The 16983-nt window shown below is 42.3% G+C and overlaps 1 protein-coding gene across 3 annotated transcripts in view; it reads left to right on the top strand.

The window, feature by feature from the left end:
• Nucleotides 1-16983, top strand: part of prkg1b (protein kinase cGMP-dependent 1b) — a 186504-nt gene that overhangs the window by 26029 nt on the left and 143492 nt on the right. The window lies entirely within an intron of this gene.

A 16983-nucleotide genomic window follows, 5' to 3' on the forward strand; every position in this document is an offset into this window, starting at 1 on the left:
TTTAAAATGATACTTATGCAGCCTAAACATTTCACTATCTATTATTCTCCTTTGCATAAATTATCTAACAGATGCTCATGATAGGATAGAGTTGCTCTGATTGATAAGAAAAGTAAGTTACCATCCATCCCACCAAGAGAGCATTGGAAATTTACTTGTGAAAATTTACTTGTGAAAACACATGAACAGTTTGACAGCGAAACATGACAAATTTTCAGATTTTTACTCTTTCTTACCAAATATATTTCTCTGGCACACAAGGTTGTCCATAACAAACAACAAAAAAAGTTTCTTAGGAAAACCATGACCTAGAACAGATGAATTTCATAGTAAAACTGAAAATTGCATCACTTCTTTCCATCTCCTGATCAGTAAAAGCAAAGCTACAGTACAGTACTAGGCAAAACAGTGATTGCAGTGAGCAAACTAAGAGTATTGAGAATATTGAAGACATGAAAAAGTATGTTAACACTGTTACCCCAGCAATCATGGACTACAGGTATGTTTTGTTGTTTGCAATATTCACTTGTGAAACAGGACTATATAAAATTTGGATATTGTGCAAACTCTATATGTTGTGCTGTCTGTGTGTCTGTCACTAGCACTGGTTTTGCTGCAGGTACAGTAGGTCCTATAATCCCATAATGGATGTCACTGCAATTATTTATTAAATAAATAAATAAATAAATAAATAAATAGAGATAACAGTACAATATTTAGATAATACACAAGCTTTGTATACAAGAGACATGAAATAAATGCACTGTGTGTCGGAATCTGTTGTGTTTTTGTCTGGTTTTGTTTACTTGCTGTCAAAATCCACCTTCCTATAACCAAATTAATTACTATATAATATTCAGGCATTTGTGCCTTTGTGACTCAATATGCACAAAACATGTTCTTTATAACCAAGTGTAAAAATTCTAATTGTAAGGAAATAGTTGTTAGGATAAATACAATATATAATATAATAATATATAGTCATGTGTACAGTATGTGTTTAAGGGTAAATTACAGCCAGGCACTGCTAATCATCATCTTGATTAATTAATCATCAGCAGGTGTGTACACATTTCTAAAAGCAGACATTTGGCTGGGGTTTACTGATCTGCAACTGATCTGGACAAATCTTTGGACTTCTTAATGCCTAGACAAAAAAAAAAAAAACACAACATGTTGGTGAAAACCAAACGTCAATTCAGCAGAAACACCTCAAATCCACTGTCAAGCACATTGGTGGAGGGGTGATGCTTTGGGCTTGTTTTGCAGCCACAGGACCTGGGAATCTTTAAGTCATTGGAACGACCATTAACTCCCCTGTATACCAGAATATTCTAAAGGCAAGATGTGAGGCCATCTGTCTGACAGCTTTGTCATGCGGTAGGACAAAGATCTGAAGCACACCAGTACATTTCCAGGGTAAATCTGGACTCATCAGACCACATGACCTTTTTTTCAGTGCTCCACAGTCCATTCTTACTCTTACTTTCACTATTAAACATACAGTAGCTGTGAGTTCTACTGTATCTACTTTTTATGATTTGATTTCACTAAGCATTTAAGTGATCTCCCATCATGCTCATGACTACTTTTCTTTCTCAAAGATGATGGTTCGCCGCCATCCTTTAATAAAATGTGTTGAATTTGACTAGTTTCAACAATCTCCGTAGTTGTTTTCTCTTCTTGGTGTAGGACAATAATTTGACCTTTCTGAAGCAGAAATGTCTTTTTCCACGACCACAGGATACAATATGTCTTCTGACATGGTTGTTTAAGAAATGGGAAGCTACTTACTGCATCAGTTCGGGTTAAATAATTTTTAGTCAGCTGAACCATATTAATCACTGTGGTCATTTTCCAATGGAAGGCTCTTAGCTATTAGTTTAGTTAGATCCAGGTGGGGATTTTTTTCCCCTGCTAGGCAATGTACTTTTAAAAAGGCCTGTTTTAGGATAATAAGGCACTTTGTCTTAAATAGCACATTCTAAAGAGCTTTATCAGTAATTTGTCTAGTAGTAGTTAATCAGCAGACTCTTTTAGATATGGGACATTGAGGGCATGGGTTATTGCACCCATTGGTATTCAGTTGTGTATTCTGAGTTCAGAGTGGACCCGGAGAAGATACTTGTGCTGATTTCAGAGTGCCTGTCTGGTCATGAGCTTTGATCAACTCGCACTAGGCGGCTGATTGCATTTGCCCAAGACAAATACCTTTATTTAAGGCCATCTAAAGTGATAACCAGATCTGAAAGAGTAATTGGGTCTGGCTGAGCCATTTCATTTTGAAAATATCCCACTGCTTGTTTATTCAGTTCTGAAGTAAAGAAAGAGGTGATGCACCTTAAAAAATGCCTCCTGAATTACTGGTCTTGCCATGAACCTAAGGTCCTACCACAGCGGAGGTGACATTCTGCGATGGTATCTTGCTGTGCCAGTGTGTGGGGTTGATTTAGATCTGATGGACTCTTTTTTTCTACCTTTCAACAACAACCCTGTAGGAGGTATACACTTTATTGCAGAACGTTTCTCAGCAAGCTCCTAGACTCTCAGCATTTCAGCATCCATTGTTTCTCTGTAGATTTACTTTTTTTTTTTCTCTCACAACTGGCCTTGGTGATTCAAACTGACAGCCTGCTGATTTACAAACGCCTTTTTCTTTCTATAGACCTGGCCTGTTTTTTTTCCACTGATGAAGTCTTTCTTTGGGTTTTTGGCAGCACCGTAGCCATAGACAGATGAGAGCCGTCATCCTGCTGTGCTTTTTCAGGTTGCAATTCAGTTGACGCTTTCTGGCTTTGACGCGTTCAGGCAGCGGGTCAGAATCTACCAGCCAGTGCTTGTGGCGTTTGTGGCTTTTTAATTTGCACAGCTTTTCAGATCCTGCTCTTGAAAAGGGACAGGCATTTCTTTTTCTCTTCCTGTTGTCTGATTTTTGTATATATATTTATTTCTAAGACTGGGTTATTGGATATGCAATGAAGCTATATTTAGAAGCTACACTTTGAATTAATCCCTGCTCAGTGCACATTTGACTAATGTTTTAATTAATTAGCGAGTAGGATGGGTGTCAGGCTAAAACACATCAGTGTCACTGCTGCTCAGGTTCTGCATTTTGCATATCGCTGAGTTTTGAGGTATGAGCAAATGATTCATAATAGTTCATTATAAGACGCCATAAATTCACACAGAACAACAGGTACTCAGTTTTACTGTAAGGAGCTAAATATACCACAAATCTCTTTTAAAAGCCTGATAATTGACTGGAATAAACAGTGTGATGTCACTGTAAGGGGCATAACGATACTTAATGATCTTAAGGTCAATTGGCACTAACCTATATTAAATATTTAAAGTTCTGAAAGTGCAACAGGGCTTGCTGTTTATATTTTCAGTAGGGGTCCAGCTATTTATCTGCCTGTATTTGTCCTATATAAGATATACCTTTATTTATCCCACAGTGGGGAAATTTCTTCGTTACAGCAGCAAAGAACAATGTGGAAATAAATACAAAAAAGAGAAAAAAAGACATCAATACCCATGAAAACTGGAACACATGAAAAAATATTTTATAGTTTTATAAAAAATTTTAATTACATTTTTTTTCTTTGTGCTTTTGCTTAACTGACACAAAACTGAGTTTATCCTAAGACACGACTATGGAGTGGGTAGTTTGTGCTAATAAAATATTTTCGTCTGATTATTGAAAACAGTAGCACAATCATAACTGGAATATGTGAACAAATACGTTTATACTAGTGCGTTGCAATTGTAAAATATTAACTCGCAGCTGCATAAAACTACCTTGATTAAATAAAAAATACATTTTTTTTTTGTTCATTGCAAATGAAAAAACGGAAGGGTTTCTACATAATCTCCAATGAATTCAAGTCTCTCTGCATTCAATTAGTGGATTTTTCAAGGAAAAACTATTTGGTTCAAATCTAAATTGTAAGCATGCATAGTTGGAAATTTGGATTTATGTTAATGGGCCTAAAACAAGGCCTCACTAAGCTTTGGTAAATGTCCATGACAGTACAAGAAGAAGAAGGAAGACTGAAAAAATACTGTTTGTTTGGAAGAGTTGCCAGGAGAAACCTCTTTTGTCTAAAAAGTACATTGAAGAACATTCTATGAACAGAGGAGACCAAAGTGGCGGTGTTTTGGCCTTAATTCCGAGTGCCACGTTCGAAAAACAAACAGCATTTAAGCAGAAACACCTCATATCCACTGTCAAGCATAGCAGTGGAAAGTTGATCCAGTCCACCATGAACGTCCCTGTATACCAGAGCATTCTAGAGGTAAATGTGAGGCCATCTGTCTGACAGCTAAAGGTTGTGAAAAATTGGTTTATGCAACAGGACAATGATCCGAAGAACATCAGTAAACTACATTATAATGGCTGAAAAATAAAATAATCAAGGTCATGGAAAGGCCTAGTCGAAATCCAGACCTCAACCCAATTAAAATCTTGCAGTAGGACCTTAAGAGAGCTGTGCATAAGCGAAAAAAAAATAAAAAATAAAAATCAATGAAATAAAGCAATATTGTAAAAAAAGAATGGATAAAAATTTTCGGGAACAGCGTTCTATGGATAGAAGTCGAGTTGTTTGGCCTTGATGAACAGGGCCTTCTTTGGAGAAACAGAATTTCAGCAGAAGCACCTCATATCCACTGTTAAGCACAGCGGTGTGGAGGAGTAATGTTTGGGGCTTGTTTTGCAGTTACAGGACCTGGGGATCTTGAAGTCATGGAGTTGTCCATGAACTCCTCTGTACCAACAGAGTATTTCAGAGGCAAATGTCAGGCCAACTGTTGGACAGCTAAGGCTTGGTCAAAATTGGGTCAAGCAACAGGCAAATTATCTCAAGATCATCTACATCAGAATGGCTAAAAATAAAGTAATCAAGGTTGTGGAATGACCCAGTCAAAGTCCAGACCACAATCCAATTAAATGATGTGGTGGTACCATAAGTGCATACTGTAAGTGAATACCCCAGAACTTCAACGAACTGAAGAAGACTCTTTTAAAACGATTATTTCAAGTAATTTTTTTGTTTGTTTTGGCTTCATTTTTGGTAAATAATTAATGGCATGGAAATAGAAGAAGTTGTGATGTTGTATTCAATTTAAATTATGTTTTTACACCCAAAAAATCCACCATGGAATTAAAAAGGGGGGCACTAACTATTTAAACAAGACTGTAAATGCTCAAAGCGTTTAATCAAAATGTAACTTTTTCGACATGCACAGCAAAGTGGGTCTGAAATTCGTAGACCCTTAAAGCACAAAGCATTTTAGCCATTATTTGGTCAAATTTGAGGTTTGGTTAATCTTGCCTTCTACGAAATAATAGCTTAAAAGAATCTATGATTGGTTGGATATTTTACTAATGTCTGAGAAACAATTAGATCAAGTGTTTACATGGCTAAGATTTGCACCCCTCTGATTTGTTCCAATCGAGTCAGACTAATCCAACTGATGTGTTTACATGATTAATTTTTATTCTGATTAGGCTATTATTCCTATTATAAGTGAAATATTAGGGTCCAGGTAAAAAAAAAAAATCTGTTGTCATTTTTACCATGGCATGACGAAGCTGGTCATGCACTGTGTACAATGCAGCATTCACATCTCCAAGATGTAAAGGGCTGGTTGGTGTGCGATTGGTGGCGGCCATTATTCCATTCCACTGACTTCATTAGCCACATGATAGTAAAATCCCACTCCAACCTGATGCAATTTGAACCTTTTTTCACAAGCTTTTAATACAAATTTGTACTTGGATGTGCTCATACCAACACGTTATGAAAATTTTGTCTTCATTTTGCTCCTATAAAAATGTGGTACCAGAGCAAGAATCAATGATTCAGGTTAACGGTGTTGTCACAGAATTGATCAGAATTGCAGACGGGTTTGTTGGGGCAGACGATAAATGATGTTTTAAAATGGCAGCTGCTTGTTGCGCCTCTGTTGAAATAACAGGCACTTAAAACTGAAACCTGTGACATTCTACTGAGACAGACAATGAAGTGGTTCCACCGGCACGGACGATCATAAACAGACCCGCATAATGGCATGATGGTGATGGAAAAAAAAAGCTTAAAAAAAATTTCTTCCACTTAGATACACTTTTTGCTGGTGTGATGTATAAAGGATCTCCTCTTCTCTTGTCTGTGATGCTAATGATGAAACTGATCTGTGCTTAACCCTTGTGAGAGCGTGTAAATATGCAGGCGTGAGAACGGCGGGGGGAACGCACAGATGCGGCGGATTTGCGAGAAGCAGTTAAAGCAGATGATCTGCCAAACTACCACAAACTGTCACCAGATGACAAGGGTTGCATAGCAACCTCATTAACGCTCATATACCCGCCAGCAGGAATAAAACGATTCTTTTCAGACTCGTGTCATTTTTAATTACCTTTTAATTATGTTACACGTGGGCTGCATTAGGAAGAAGAACTGACACTGATATTTGATTTTTGTGTTTATAACAACTCCTATTAGATTCAACCTGGGCCCTCTTACTATCTTTTATAATTGAATGTCGATAAAACTTAATGACCATGCTATGTGAATAACCATATCGAGGTAAAAAGGTTTAGCATTAGGTAGAATATTTAAACTATTATTATTATTTTATGATGATACCGTTATTATCATCCTTTTGGTGATGGTGCACGTTTTCCGCATTTGGCAGGTGTTATATTAAAAAATAATGAACAGAAATATTAAAGGTGCATCAAAAGCTTTAGTGCAATATTTCAGCCTGTAAGGTCTGTGTGAGATCAGGTGTCAGGTGAAATTTAAGCCTAATTAAGGTTTGGAAAAATCTCATTGGATTACCGAACACAGTATGATTAGTGACATGCTTTCAGCGCCTTCTACAATTATTCTTTTACCCTTTCTAAAGATTAGTAGAAAAAAAAGGTTTGGTCGAATCTCAAATTCTAATAAATAACTTGATCTTGCTGTGCAAAACAAGAGAGAAAATTCCAACCTTTAATTGAAACCTCATATCCATCTTTTTGCCAATAAAAAAGCCTCTTAGTAGAAAAGACTCTAAACAGTCTTCTCCTATAACATGTTATAACACTGTTAAAAAAAAAGAACAGAGCAGGGCAACTAAGACCAGGGTCAGTTCAAATCATCATAGGTCCATTCCACTTTTCAGCTAACCTCACAGGTTTCCAATGGGGTTCTGATCAGGAGACTGTGATGGCCATGGAAGAAGCTTTGTTAGGTCATCAGCTAACCATTTTCTGTTGATTTGGACATATGCTCCAGATAACTGTCCTGCTGAAAATGCCGATGTCCCAACTTTAAACACCAGACAGAGGAATCCCGGTTTTGATTTAAAATGTCCTGGTATTTCCATGATGCCCTAACAAGGTTTCCAGGGACTTTGGGGAGACAACAGCTTGACAGACTTACAGAAACTCAACTTTTATTTTTCAGCTGGGATAAGGTTCTTTTCATTATATTACATTATCTTATTTTTTATACCAAATCCCAATTGTTTATAAAGCCTTGTATATCACGCCAAACCCAATGTCCTGTAAAACTAAACCAGATGATTATTTTGGGTAGCAATCTGTCTGTGATGTTACAATGCCAATATACACTGATGAGCCATAACATTGCAATGTGAAACATTCAGCCCAGTATTTTTTAGGTTCCCTTTGTGCTGCCTGGACGGCTCTGGCCCAGCAAGGCAAGATCCGACATCGACGCCAGGGTGTAGGCAGTGGATGCTTTGGGTGCACTAGCTTGTGGGGTGGGCTCTCCTTGTACTACTTTGTCTAGCGCATCCCACAGGCACTCAGCTGGATCATGATCCATGTGGTCTCATGGGAGTTCTGTGATGTCCAGTGGATGCAGTGGATCCTTTGGGTGCAGTGTGTCCTTTGTGGACTTGTTTGTCCAGCGCATCCCACAGGCACTCAATCGGATTGGGATCTGTTGGAGGCTTTGACCAAATGCTGTGCCGCTTGAGTTTTATTAATATACACCAATATCTGGTCACACGCATCAGAAGGACAACCCATGTTAGATGTTTTGGAGATAAAGTCAGAGAGGCTAAATTTAGGTGGTTTGGACATGTTTAGAGGAGAGATTGTAAGCATATTGGTAGAAGGATGCTGAGGTTAAAACTGCCAAGCAGAAGGTCTAAAGGAAGACCAAAGGACATGAAGTTAGTTGGTGTAAGAGAAGAGGAAGCAGAGTATAGGGTTAGGTGGAGGGTGAATATTTTGTTTGCGCATCACATGATGTCAAGAGCCATAGAACACAGCTGTTTCAAAACACTTATGTTTTTACACAGTAGTTAATAGAAAAATATTTTTTCTGACATAACTTCCACATCATCTGGTGGCATAGAGGTGTCTAATGATTGGTTTGAAGACTCCAACAATTTATTAGTTCTTATAATTTACCAGCAGTTTTCCTTGTGTAGTTTTTGCCACTCTTACCATTATCCTTACTGTACCTGGGGCCAAATACTTTTAGGGTCCTCCTTCAGGCAGGTTTATAAATTTTATAAACAGTTGATGTTCACTGTTTTATCATTGCCCTTACAGCAGAGATGGGCATTTTTATGAAAGTTACTACTTTTTTATAACCACAAACATCTTTCTTATTTGGTTGGTGTGTTCTCATTTCTTTCCCATGTTGATGGATGACTAAAGGAATTTAGCCTCTTTGTCACCTCTTATTTGTACGCCAGTTAATCAAGAAGTCATAGATAACAGCTTAAGGTTCCTACATTCTCCAATCAACAAAACATGTACAAATTTAAATGAGAAACATGATGAGGTTAGATTTTGTTCCCTATAATTTAACAAAATTTGATGTATATTTCTACTAATTGTTTCTTGATGAAGGATTTCTTTTTCTCAGAATAAATAAATTGTAATTAAATCTTGAATTTTTCTTTGTTTTCAGGGTTAGATAAACCTATGTAACCCATTTTCCTACTCTTCACAAGGGGTGCCAATAATTGTGCACAGCACCGTATATTAATCTGATAGTCGGGATTTGCATGGTATATTCACTACCGTATACCAGTGAAAAAACGGATATACTATGTAGGAGCCATGCTTTTTGTGAAATGGGTTTTAGCCAGATGAATCTGATTTTGTGTCCAATGTAGTTTGGTGTTTTTCAATGAAGCTATGAAAGTATTATCTCTCCTTTTCTACTATCCCATGAGGTTCCTATCTTCCTTGTCTAACTTGCATGAGAGGAAAAACCATAAGCTTCACAAGCCATGTGCTCACGAGTATTGATAGACAAAATAAAGTATAAAAAATGTCTAGCCCTTGAAATGTTTTAAATAAATCTGAAAAATAAGTCACAGACTGGTGGAAATTATGAAAATATATTTTTTTCCTGGTTATAATGTACCTCAAACCAGCACATCATGATAATGCTGCTCTGTGCATGAAAATACTATTGAAAAGCAGCAGGTCAAATGCATCTGTAGCTCTTAACATGCAATTCCATAAACAGTCAGGGACTTATGATCATAGATTGTAAGAAATGTGGAGGTCGAGAAGTGTGGAATTCAAATTACGCAGCATGGTCTGCACCTGTTGTCTAAGCCCTCTTTCAAGGAAGGTGAGGACAAAAATAATATAATCTTTTCTAAGGGCAATATAATGAAAAATAAAATGAAATGGCTGAAAGCTAGAAAAAAATAACCTTTTTAAAGTTGTTGTTAGTAGCAGGTGGCACAGTGGCTTAGGGGGTAGAATTGTTGCCTTGCATGTCCAGGTTCTGAGTTTGATTCCAGCCTCGTGTCTGTGTGGAGTTCCCTTTCAGTCGATTCACTCGGTACAACACATATAGTATGGGATATCACGCCCTCTCGTGTCCTGGCTGAAGCCACCTTTATTCACGCCGTAAAGGCAGGCAAACCTGTGGTGACGTAGGTGTAGCCCCGCCTACACCTATAAACCATCGTCGCCACGGTTGACCCTCAGTTCTTACGCTCTTCACCTCGCTGTGAACACCTTTTCCGTAGAGTTTTCTAGGTGCTGCTAGTAAACTCTACGTTTTACGTTTTACGTTGAAAGACTGCGCTTAAAATCAGCTTAACTGCTCTTGTTGGCGTTAGCGACAACAGCCTCATTTTGGTGAGTCGTCTACCCGCGGGGCGCTGACTTTTAAGTTTTCTGACAGTCAGAACATTAGCAACATCTCAGTTAGTTGGCTTCTGTTTAGCTGTGCTAACAGCGCTAGCTAAGATGAGCATGCAAGCTAATGTAGCTAAGAAGAGGTCCGCTGTTCGCCCCTGTCCTCAGGAGTGCGGCTTCTCCTTGCACGAGAAGGACCAGCACGAAGCGTGCCCCGTCTGTCTGGGGATTCTCCATGCTAGGAGAGCTCTAGCTGAGCCAGAGTCATGTGAGCTTTGTCGCCAGCTCCGGCGTTCAACGCTGGAAAGACGGGTCACGTTCGTGGAAAGGACCCTGGGGAGAAATACAGTCGCTCAGCAGGACCCCCTCCTTTCCGAATCAGCAGTCCCAGCTTCGCCTGTGTCTGCTGACGAGGAATTTCCATCAGAAGTCCCCGCACCTAGCTGGGCGGACCAGATGGAGTATCTCGAGGGTTCGGAGGACCGTGGGCTCTCCTACAGCGCTGGCCAGCAGCCAGGCACCGAGCAGCATGCTTTCGAGGACGATGACGTGCTCGACATCGGCCTAGAGATACATGGCTTGTCGGAGGACGAGCATGAAATTGTGCCGCCTGTTCAGAGCTCCGCTGCTACTGCGTTAACCGCTCGGGACGACACTTCATTTTTTGCTCTCTACCGCCGAGCGGCTGAGAAGCTGGAGGTGGAGTGGCCCTCCCCGCAGCCGGCTCAAAAACCGTCAAGGTTCGCGGGATTTTTTCTTCCTCCTGAACCGACAACAGTTAAGAACTGCTTGCCCATGTTTCCCGACTTTGTCGGCGAATTAACGTCGTCATGGAGCAAGCCGCTGTCGACCCGTGTATCAGTGCCCGGTTACGGACAATATTTGGAATTAGACGGAGCTGAGAAGGCAGGACTAGTTAGCCCACCGCCAATGGAGCCATCTTTGGCTGCTTATTTGGCACCCTCGCACAATCATGGAGTGTCTGGACCTACTCTCCTTCCGTCTAAACATTGTAGATTCTCCTCTGCCCAGCTGGAGAAGATTTATCGCGCTCAAGCGGGCACTGCTCGTGCGCTCAATTCCGCTACGCTGCTTCAAACATATCAGGCAATGTGTTTGGCAGAGCTCGGCTCACTGGTGCCTCAGGAGAGCCCGTTCTGTGCGCTGCTTAACGAGGTCAGGACAGCGACAGACTACATTTTGCGCATGTCTCGTTGTGCGGCTCTTTCCCTCGGAAGAGGGATGGCGAGCGCAGTAGTAGCACAGAGGCATTTATGGCTCACGCTCTCTGACATTCCTGATAGAGACAGGGCTGTCTACTTGGACGAACCGCTGTCTGCTGAGGGTTTGTTCGGCCAGTCACTCGATGCCATTCAGGCAAAGTTTGACTTCAGAAGGAAACAGGCCGAAGCGTTGCGAGACATTATTCCGCGACGAGAGGTGAAGCCCAAACAGGCTCGAAGTATGACCACTCCGCGACCACCTCATAAGAGACCACCGCCGGCAGCTAGCTCGAGCTCTCGACCGGTGAAACAACAGCCTCCCAGGCAAAACCCACGGCAGTCGGCCTGGGGTATGGGCCCCCCACCAGGCGTCCGAAAGGATTCAGCGACTAGGAGGAAGAATCCTCACTCCTCCTAGCTCAGATTTTAAAGAGAGAGGAGCTCTGGCAGCAGGGAGACACTGCTTCTCCTCTCTCAATGCCGCCCAAGAGGCCGCTACGTTATGTTCAGGAAATCAGTCCCAAACGGCGCTGCACTTCCCTAACACAGTCTCCCAAGCACAATCCCCCCCCCTCACACACAAGTGTTTATGTTCGAGTTATGAACCCCAGTTGGGGCGTGTTAAAAAGTTCTCAGGGACTTACAGCAAGTACCCTCGATGTTTGCAGTGTGATTGCCCCAAAAATGGTGCATTTTGTAAATCATGTGAATGTTACATTATTAAAACCAATAAAGAATTTTCCTGTTTACAATGTTGCAAAACAAAAAAGCCCAGTGCCATCGATGAGGCTGCACTCTGGCGAAACGCCAGGGGGCAGCAGACCCCTTTCAGAAACCAATGCGGGCCGGTTGGCGTCCCACGTTCTCGAGTGGCGCGCATGCGCAGTCTCGACATGGGTGCAAAACACAGTCGCTATGGGATACCGACTGCAGTTTCGCGTAAAGCCACCGCGCTTCTCTTCCATAATCAACACCGAGGTGTCGGACGACGCCGCAGCGGTGCTTCGGGAAGAGATAAATTCTCTTCTGAGCAAAAGGGCGATTCAAGTGGTGCCTCCTTCGGAAGCGAACTCAGGTTGGTACAGCCGGTATTTTGTCGTTCCGAAGAGGGGGGGAGGACTGCGTCCTATTTTGGATCTGAGAATATTGAACACGTTTCTAAGAACGTACAAGTTCAAAATGCTTACTCTGAGGCAACTGCTAAATGCAATAGGCCCGGGAGATTGGTTCACTACGATCGATCTCACAGATGCTTATTTTCATATAGCGATCTTTCCGCGCCACAGAAAGTTTCTGAGGTTTGCATTCGAGGGCGTGGCCTACGAGTACCTAGTGCTGCCGTTCGGCCTGTCACTAGCTCCCCGAACGTTCACGAAGTGCGCCGAGGCGGCGCTGTCTCCTCTTCGGGAGAAAGGCATTCGCATATTAGCCTATTTAGACGACTGGGCACTGATAGCGAGCTCAAGCGAGCAGGCAGAGAAACAGACAGCACTAGTTCTGTCTCACATTCAGACTTTAGGGTTCTCAGTAAATATGCAGAAAAGCTCACTGATTCCGAGTCAACAGTGTTCATTCCTGGGTCTGGAGATATGCTCCGTTACCAGCCGAGCACGTCTCTCAGAGCACAGAATAGCCGCGTTTCAGTGCTGCCTTGCTCTGTTTCAGTTGCAACACAAACTTCGTTTCCGAGTGTTTTTACAACTAATGGGAATGATGGCGTCTATGATCACTGTGGTGCCTCTCGGGCTGTTGAACATGCGTGCGTTTCAGCGCTGGGTGCGCTCTCACCGCCTATGTGCGGCGCGCCACCTCAACAGGAGGCTGACGGTGACACCGTCATGCATGTCAGCCCTTCTGCCCTGGAGGGAACCCAGGCTATTACGTCAGGGCTCTCCGATAGGCAGGGTATCGTTTCGCAAAGTGGTGTCAACAGATGCCTCCCTCAGCGGCTGGGGCGCTCTGTGCGACGGCTCCGCGATCAGGGGGGCGTGGTCACAGAAACAACGCAGGCTTCACATCAACTATTTGGAGCTGTTAGCAGTGTTCTTAGCCCTGAGTCATTTTCGTCTGGCTTTAACAGGCCATCATGTTCTAATCAGGACAGACAATACAACAGTGGTGTCGTATATAAACAGACAAGGGGGGACTCGTTCACTTCCCCTGCTGAAACTCTCTCATTCTCTATTGCTATGGTCCAGTGTTCATCTTCTGTCACTCAGGGCCACTCACATTCCAGGGCACCTGAATTTGGGGGCGGACCTTCTATCCAGAGGGGGCCCGCTTGTGAGGGAATGGAGATTACACCCATGGGTGGTAGCTCAGATCTGGGAGCGCTTCGGCAGGGCAGCAGTGGATCTTTTTGCATCCAAAGAAAATGCTCACTGCCCACTATTCTTCTCCATAACGGATCGCAATGCCCCACTGGGGATCGATGCGCTGGCACACTCATGGCCCCCAGCTCTATTGTATGCTTTCCCTCCGGTAGAACTGATTCTGCCTGTCACAGAGAGGGTACGTCAGCAGGGCCTGTCACTAATCCTGGTGGCACCTCATTGGCCGGCGAAGTTGTGGTACGCAGAGATAGTCAGCCTGCTAGCAGCAGAACCATGGAAACTTCCTCTCCTCAGGGACCTTCTGTCTCAGGCAGGGGGAGAGGTAGTGCACCCGCGTCCCGAGCTGTGGAACTTGCACGCTTACCTGTTGAAAGGTCCAATTTGTTAGCAAAAGGGCTTCCCCCGAATGTGATTGAGACAATCCAAAGTGCTCGGGCCTCGTCTACTAGAGGTTTATATGCTTACAAGTGGCGAGCATTTGAGCAATGGTGTCAAGAACATAATGTTCTTCCATTTCAGTGCTCCATGGTGGAGATTTTGTCTTTTCTACAAGAACTATTAGAGAAAGGCCTTTCCTTTTCTACTATTAAAGTGTACTTGGCGGCTATATCAGCCTGTCATGTTGGTTTTGACGGAGTGTCACCAGGGGCTCATCCGCTGGCAGTACGGTTTTTAAAGGGAGTGCGACGTCTGCGACCCACTACGAGGTCCAGTGTTCCGTCCTGGGATTTATTGTTAGTGCTTGAGGCCCTCTGTGGTCCTCCTTTTGAGCCAGTTGAGTCTATAGATATGAAAATTCTTTCATATAAGACGGCACTTCTTCTTGCTTTAGCATCTGCTAAACGAGTGGGCGATCTCCACGCTTTATCCGTGCATCCATCCTGTACGCAGTTTGCTGCTAATGGGTTAAAGGTTACTCTACGGCCGAACGCGGCCTATGTACCGAAGGTCGTCTCCACTGATTATAGCTCTATGGTCTTTGACCTTTATAGCTTTTTTCCTCCTCCTTTTGCTTCTGATGAGCAGAGAAAATTGCATAATTTGTGCCCCGTACGTGCACTACGAGTGTACATGGACCGTACAGTAGATATGCGCTTATGTGATCAACTGTTTATCTGCTTTGCCAGTCCAGTAAAGGGTAAAGCGCTGTCTAAACAGCGGCTTTCCCATTGGATTGTGGAGGCTATTACACTAGCTTATAGTAGCAAGAGTGTCCCATTGCCTCTGGGTGTGAAAGCACATTCAACGAGAGCTATGGCAACATCATGGGCTCTGTTCAAAGGAATGTCTGTGGGCGAGATTTGCGCGGCAGCCAGTTGGTCCTCACCACACACTTTTGTCCGGTTCTACCGACTTGATATAACGGCCCCCTCGGTGGCTCATTGTGTCCTCTCTGCGGGGTCCTTAATGCAGTAGAGTAGCTGTCAGGGTTCTTGTGACTAACTTTGATAGATACTCGGCGGGGCGTGAATATATGTCCCATACTATATGTGTTGTACCGAGTGAATCGACTGAAAGGGAACGAATGGTTATGACTATAACCTCTGTTCCCTGAAGGAGAGGAACGAGGTACAACACATTGCTGCCCCGCCTCATAGTTACGCTCGGCGAAGAGCGGCTATCGAACTGAGGGTCAACCGTGGCGACGATGGTTTATAGGTGTAGGCGGGGCTACACCTACGTCACCACAGGTTTGCCTGCCTTTACGGCGTGAATAAAGGTGGCTTCAGCCAGGACACGAGAGGGCGTGATATCCCATACTATATGTGTTGTACCTCGTTCCTCTCCTTCAGGGAACAGAGGTTATAGTCATAACCATTCGTTTTCATATTCTCTCCGTGCTTGGTGGGTTTCCTCCATGTTCTCTGGTTTTCTACCACAGTCCAAAGACATGTAGATTATGCTAATTAGGGCAGTGGTGGCTCAGTGTGTTAAGGCTCTGAGTTACGGATCGGAAGATCAGCAGTTCGAGCCCCAGCACCGCCACGTTGCCGCTGTTGGGCCCTTGAGTAAGGCTGTCTGCTCCAGGGTCGCCTTAAAAATGGCTGACGCAGCGCTCTGACCCCTGCCCACCAACAAGAAGCTGGGATATAGGAAGAATTAATAGATATAGGAAGAATTAATGGATATAGGAATAATTAAATATTAATAAAAAGTTGTGCTAAGCTTTACGATCATGGATCTGGTACGAAGTATTTAGTTGGTTATTAAAGAGACATATAGACAGCTTTAGCAGGAATGCTAGTGATACAACCTTATTGCAAACACACGTTTAAAAAAAACTAAAAGTAAAAAAATGGGGAGGGGGGGGGGGCCTCAGGAATTCTTTGTTATTTAAGAGAAAAGCAATTCTTTTAATATATTTATTAACTGAAATGAGACTCTTAGCTAATAGCAATCGTTAACAAACATTTCAACATCAACATCAAAGTTCAACTGATAATCCTACATTTGGTTTGGTTGTTGGCAACCAATCTAATTCCATTTTTATTGCTATTTGGTCATTTACTTGATGGACCTGGTGGGCTTAATGAGTGAGTGAGGAGTGAGTGTTTAAAGACAAGTATCCTCTCAAATTGAAGATTTTATAGAAATGAGTCAACTTGGCTTATGGAACTGATTAGCAGATCTGGAAACTGGCTATTCCTACCAAATTCTAAAAGGTTTATATCAAAAAGTGTTTCAATTTATATATATATATATATATATATATATATATATATATATATGTATATATATATATATATATATAATATTAAACTCTATTTCCCTACAGTATATAAGCCCCTGCTGTCTTTTATCTGAAGCACTGGCCTCTCAGGAACCTCTTTAATGACCTTAACATGGCCAAGGTCAGACAGGGGGTCTGGCAATAACAATTCCTAGCTGAGTTTCTGTAACAGTAAATGATTGTTTGTACAGTTCCCACGGATAGATGCATCTGCTCTGCAGGTTGATGACAAGTTATCCTTCAATTTTCAAGGATCAGGCGTTCCACTCGCAGTGTTCACGGGAATGACTGCAGTGAGATCCGATCCACCTCGGCTGGGGTTCTTTAAAAAGTTTGGACCATTTTAAATGTTTTACCCGCGGCTCAGAGTCTCATTAATGTCATCAATCTTACAGTTTTGCCCTTGTATCATTTGTATATCTAATATTGTCGATGGGTCTTCTATTTTTCAGAGCATCATTTGTGAGGCAACAACTGCTCCTTCAATTTCTGTCCAGCTGCTTATACTTTCATCAGTGTTGTCCACAGTTACTTGATTCCAATCTAAATTTTGCATCAGTT

Source organism: Clarias gariepinus, chromosome 14 (genome assembly GCF_024256425.1).
Source record: "Clarias gariepinus isolate MV-2021 ecotype Netherlands chromosome 14, CGAR_prim_01v2, whole genome shotgun sequence".
Lineage (NCBI taxonomy): Eukaryota > Metazoa > Chordata > Actinopteri > Siluriformes > Clariidae > Clarias > Clarias gariepinus.